We start from the raw sequence: 6,613 nt of genomic DNA, 5'->3' as shown, positions 1-6,613 counted from the left end.
TCTGCCACTACCAGCAACGGCAATCGTAGTCAAAATCCTGAAGATGATCTTAGGAAACGGCCGAAACCGGCTGCAAACAAATAAACAATCTGAAAACGCGATTGAGACTGTCTTTATCTGATTTTTTAAAAGTTTTCAGATTTCTGTGTTTCTGTTACCACTATCAGACACAGCAGGATAATAAGAAACGTGTTGAATTCTGCTCATATTGTCTCAGAGGACGTGTCAGAGCCTCACACTTCCACAAATACTTTGTAAATCTGTTAATCACCCCTAACAAAGGACATTTCGCTCTGCTATTCTTCTTTTCTTACTTCAAACGCGTGTTATCTTCTAAAATACATCAAATACGTAAAAAGTTCAGTAATTACCTCCACGAAAACGTTGAAACAGCGGAAAATTACTGTTTGATGATCTTTTGTTTTCGTCATACGTGGAACTGGAACATTAGAAGTAGTCATTCTAAAACATCTTTCGGTTTTGCTTTCGTAAATGGTCGTCAGTTTTCTGAATGTATAATAGACTTCCAAACTTCTTTTATTTGCTTGTTAAAGGAACAGAGACAGATATTTAAAGTTGAAACGTAGGTCGATATTGAAGAGTAAATTGGAGGTAAAGGGGAAATGTGACTTAGGTTAATACAGGGTGCTTTCGGGTGCGCAAATGTCTAAACTCTGGTTTCACAGGATGATTACGGACATCCAAGAACACACTCACCCATAATTATATGTAACAAAATATTCCTAATAACTTACGGGAACCCAATGTAGTGAGGTACTTGATAATAAAGGGCGGTATGGCATTCATTCTGTACCTCAGTTTTTGAACAGAGAAAAAGTTGAATTCCAAGCATAGCGTAAGAAAAGGTCTTGGTCACTAAAAGCAGACTTGCTCAGCTGTTATAAGCGTGTGAGACGTTTGTGCTCAGTACACCATTCCTCGATGTCGTGATCGCCTGGCCGATTTGCCACATTACAAGGAGCATGAGGGACATCAGACACTCAAATCAAGGGACCTAATCTTAGGGGTGGAAAACCACATTTCACATCATTTTTCCGCAGAATACGACCTGTCCTCTTGAAAATGCTACCCACGTAGGGAATATGAGCTGTAAACTTTGGTGGCATCTCGTTATTATCATCACCCAGCCGATTCACGGTTAGTCGATAACACAATTGTAGTCTGATACGTTTTTCACTATAACCATTCTGACGAAACGTGACTGCGAGGTGACTAACACATCTGCGAGTCATAATGGCACTGTGTGTCTGGACCGCAGAATTTTATTGACTTTATAAAAAAAATGGCTCTGAGCACTATGGGACTCAACATCTGAGGTCATCAGTCCTCTAGAACGTAGAACTCCTTAAACCTAACTAACCTAAGGACATCACACACATCCATGCCCTAGGCAGGATTCGAACCTGTGACCGTAGCACTCGCGCGGTTCCAGACTGAAGCGCCTAGAACCCCACGGACACTACTGCCGGTTGACTTTATTACACCTTACGTTTTTGACATTACACAATTTCACAGGACATCAAAAATATCATATTATTATTTGGAGTCTGCAGCTCGTGGTCGTGCGGTAGCGTTCTCGCTTCCCGCGCCTTAGTTCCCGGGTTGATTCCAGGCGGGGTCAGGGATTTTCACTGCCTCGTGATGACTGGGTGTTGTGTGATGTCCTTAGATTCATTTACGCCTCAAAAATGATAGGTTGTGTACCTGTCGAAGTATCGGCTGCTGTCGAAGAAGTTAACCTGTAGCATTTCCGTAAGTTATCAGAAGATTTTCTATGGAAGGAGATATTCTAACTTCCTAATGTAAAACTGTTTGAAGTTACATTATTTCCGACAATGTTTCCTTGTGTTAAGTAAAGGGAGTTCAAATTAAAAATCTGCAATCAGTCACCTTTCTTAAAAATTTGTTTATTTAATTAAGTAATTTTCGAGCGTTTTCAGGCTCACCTTCAGGTAGTCCACATGGAACTAACGTGTTTACTTTCGTAGCATGATGCTGGCTAGAGACGTTATCAACGGTTTGGTAATTTGTTTCCACCTGCCCGCATCTATTATGAACACTAGTTGACCACAGTTCTCTTACATTTCATAATGCGTATAAATACTTACCAATCATTAAGAGGATTCTGCTAGCATGCCTCATGTACTGTATAGGCAAGCAACGTCTAATTTCCACGTGTATCTTTTGAAGATTAGCATGAAGGCGTTCCAAAACTACTTAATGGAGAAAACGAATATTTCAGAAAAGTGAGGGGTTACAGTTTTCTGTATCAATACGTATATTCAATTCACGCCCAATGATTGGTTAACTATCATAATGTATAGTATTAAATAATATAAATGCGCTGGCTTCCGTGGCCAGATTCAGTTTACTTAAAGGTTTTCTGAGTATACTACTGCAGCATAACGTAAAACAATACTATACTGGATGGACGAACGTTTCGGTCACGGTTTCAGTTGCCTTCTCCTCTAATTGCTGGTGTATTTTTGCTGTGTTGTCACCGATATATTTTCCGATTTAGTAGGAGTTCTAGAAACATAGACATAGTGCTCTCACCTTTTATTTTTAGGCTTATTACCAAGGAATACATGAGATTTACACTCCTGGAAATGGAAAAAAGAACACAATGACACCAGTGTGTCAGACCCACCATACTTGCTCCGGACACTGCGAGAGGGCTGTACAAGCAATGATCACACGCACGGCACAGCGGACACACCAGGAACCGCTGTGTTGGCCGTCGAATGGCGCTAGCTGCGCAGCATTTGTGCACCGCCGCCGTCAGTGTCAGCCAGTTTGCCGTGGCATACGGAGCTCCATCGCAGTCTTTAACACTGGTAGCATGCCGCGACAGCGTGGACGTGAACCGTATGTGCAGTTGACGGACTTTGAGCGAGGGCATATAGTGGGCATGCTGGAGACCGGGTGGACGTACCGCCGAATTGCTCAACACGTGGGGCGTGAGGTCTCCACAGTACATCGATGTTGTCGCCAGTGGTCGGCGGAAGGTGCACGTGCCCGTCGACCTGGGACCGGACCGCAGCGACACACGGATACACGCCAAGACCGTAGGATCCCACGCAGTGCCTTAGGGGACCGCACCGCCACTTCCCAGCAAATTAGGAACACTGTTGCTCCTGGGGTATCGGCGAGGACCATTCGCAACCGTCTCCATGAAGCTGGGCTACGGTCCCGCACACCGTTAGGCCGTCTTCCGCTCACGCCCCAACATCGTGCAGCCCGCCTCCAGTGGTGTCGCGACAGGCGTGAATGGAGGGACAAATGGAGACGTGTCGTCTTCAGCGATGAGAGTCGCTTCTGCCTTGGTGCCAATGATGGTCGTATGCGTGTTTGGCGCCGTGCAGGTGAGCGCCACAATCAGGACTGCATACGATCGAGGCACACAGGACCAACACCCGGCATCATGGTGTGGGGAGCGATCTCCTACACTGGCCGTACACCTCTGGTGATCGTCGAGGGGACACTGAATAGTGCACGGTACATCCAAACCGTCATCGAACCCATCGTTCTACCATTCCTAGACCGGCAAGGGAACTTGCTGTTCCAACAGGACAATGCACGTCCGCATGTATCCCGTGCCACCCAACGTGCTCTAGAAGGTGTAAGTCAACTACCCTGGCCAGCAAGATCTCCGGATCTGTCCCCCATTGAGCATGTTTGGGACTGGATGAAGCGTCGTCTCACGCGGTCTGCACGTCCAGTACGAACGCTGGTCCAACTGAGGCGCCAGGTGGAAATGGCATGGCAAGCTGTTGCACAGGACTACATCCAGCATCTCTACGATCGTCTCCATGGGAGAATAGCAGCCTGCATTGCTGCGAAAGGTGGATATACACTGTACTACTGCCGACATTGTGCATGTTCTGTTGCCTGTGTCTATGTGCCTGTGGTTCTGTCAGTGTGATCATGTGATGTATCTGACCCAGGAATGTCTCAATAAAGTTTCCCCTTCCTGGGACAATGAATTCTCGGTGTTCTTATTTCAATTTCCAGGAGTGTAACAGCTCTTATGAAAAAGCTACCCTGCACATTTAACCAAAGGAAAGAAGCAATATCCAGGACAACGAAGTTTGAATGAAAGGGAGTATGGCGTCCTTTATGCCGAGCATACACGTCAGTCGAAGCCTGATCTCTGTAGTGGTTAGCCTTAGAAGTCTGTTACTTGGTTAAAGCTCTTGTTAAATCTATCCTCTTCGAATTAATGCACTGAATTGGCGGTCAGTTTTGAGTATGTACATTGAAGTAACATACTTTCGTGAATTAATACTCATCACCAAACCGTTTAAAACATAAATTTTTAGTTCTAATTATCGCTCGTATCGCAGGGCGTTCTTCACGGTAAGACAGCCGAACGCTTTATTCCTGTTTTAAGTGAAATCAAAGAACTGCAATACAAGCACTACACGAAGAATCATCGATATGGCTTCACCTTTTCGGAGCAAGGACGTATCCCTACATTTTAAACTCCTTAATCCAGGCAGTTACTAATCCAAGGTCAGCAACATCTTTGCTCACCGGTGTGTTCGTCCCCCATCGTTTACATAAATTGAATACATAGAACTTAGTCCGTGTCGCGAATGTCTGAGGAAGGTGTGAAATAATTAGAAGGCGGATTGTGAACCATCTCAACAAAATCGTCTGCTTTGTTGAATAGGTAAAATGCTGTCTCAGGTTATATGTATTTTTATGTGACATTAAAAGAAATTTATCGATTCTCAGCAACCTGAAGACGGACTGGTATACTTTAAGTACAAAATTTGCATCGTACATTTTAGTTAACATGTAACATGCATTACTGATACTAACATATTATTTTTGAAAAATTCATGAGCCCACTCGTAAATTTCGCTCTCAGAGTATTTATGATTATGGTCATGCATCGCATAGTTCCACACATGATTCTCTACAGATTCACTATCACATGATGAAAGTATAAAACACTAAAAGAACACAACACAATTTTTGGAGGGTTGGTGAAGTTTCTAACAAGAAAGATCTGCGAAATAAATATTCTAAAAGGCGGCCTCCCCTGAGCGACTATACAATTCTCAGAAACGTAAATTATTAACTGCTCAAATAAGATACAAAAATAAAATGGAAGCAACTGAGATATTTTACAGATTCATTCAACGTAATTTATAGTTTTGTAAATAGTTAGTGGTTTTGTGTTGAGAATGTTGATGGCTAGTGTCCAGGAGCCAGAAACTTATACAAATTACACGCGTCCAAAAATTCTATAAGAGTCCAGATTTATTAAACCGCTGTCAATATCTTCCTTAGCCAACTAGGTGCGTAATGTCAAGATAATCGTCATCTAACTCCAAGTTCTTTTATAACATCAGTGACATTATGTGCGCTTTAGTGAAGTAGTATATGAAGAAAATCATGTATGGAAAAAGTAGATGTCAATGTGACAGTCTATGAACTTATGTTTGGATCCCTCCGGCCCACTACCGAATGATTGCGGCTGTTACGTTGTACATTGTATTGGCGACACTTAACCATTCAGTAACAGTAGTGTAGGTTTGCAAATTACTGAACAAAAATATTCATGAATTCGGAGCTGATTCTGTGGGCAGCCAGAACTGCACTGAAGAAACAGCAGATACATACTGTATTTTATATGACTTACCGAAGATGGAAAAGAAAAGTATCACATCTCAATTGCTGGCTTCATAAGTTTATAACATGTAGCACGATGAATATAGGCTTTAACGGTAACAGTGTTATGCCGACTCTGGCACTCTTTGCCCTTATGCCACCTTCCCGAACTTGAGAACTGATATCATCATTCTTACCAGTGATGTGATGCTTGTCGTCGTTAGTGACCTCGAATTCATGATGTCATCATGCTTATCAATCATACCATTATTTCTATCAGTCGACGCACCCTTGTTGTCTCCAGACAATAAAAATGCAGTATTAAAATTCCAAGACCAGGGAAATAGTTCACTTGAGTCAGTGAAATGAAATGTGTAGCTAGGGCCTCCTGTCAGGTAGACCGGTCGCCTGGTGCAGGTATTTTTAAACGATGGCACTTCGGCGACTTGGGTGTCGATGGGGATGAGGTGATGATAAGAAAAACACAACACCCAGTTCCTGAGCGGAGAACCCAATCGGGAACTGAACCCGGCCCCCTTTTGCATGGCATCCCATCGCGCTGATCACTCAGCATCTGAAAATTTTTAACAGCCCTTTTATGCAACCAGTCGGAGTGTACTATTAAAATGACGTGTAAAAGCGTTGTTGAATCACATTATTTCCGTTATACACATTAAGTCATACCCCTTCACTCACTTCCCGTCGTCATCTAAAACCAATCTAAAAACACAAGATGATACAAAGAGACAAATTGTGTGCTTTATACTCCCTACCCACTTTTCTATCCAACTAATCACTTTGTCAAAGTTACACGTCATTTATGTACATATACATCTCTGGCATTATATTAAAATAATTCCAAAGTCAACAAACAAATGCCGGCCAGAATGGCCGAGCGGTTCTAGGCGCTACAGTACGGATCCGCGTGACCGCTACGGTAGCAGGTTCGAATGCTGCCTCGGGCATGGAT

Source organism: Schistocerca gregaria, chromosome 7 (assembly GCF_023897955.1).
Source record: "Schistocerca gregaria isolate iqSchGreg1 chromosome 7, iqSchGreg1.2, whole genome shotgun sequence".
NCBI classification, from domain to species: Eukaryota; Metazoa; Arthropoda; class Insecta; order Orthoptera; family Acrididae; genus Schistocerca; species Schistocerca gregaria.
This window is presented reverse-complemented; position numbering follows the sequence as displayed.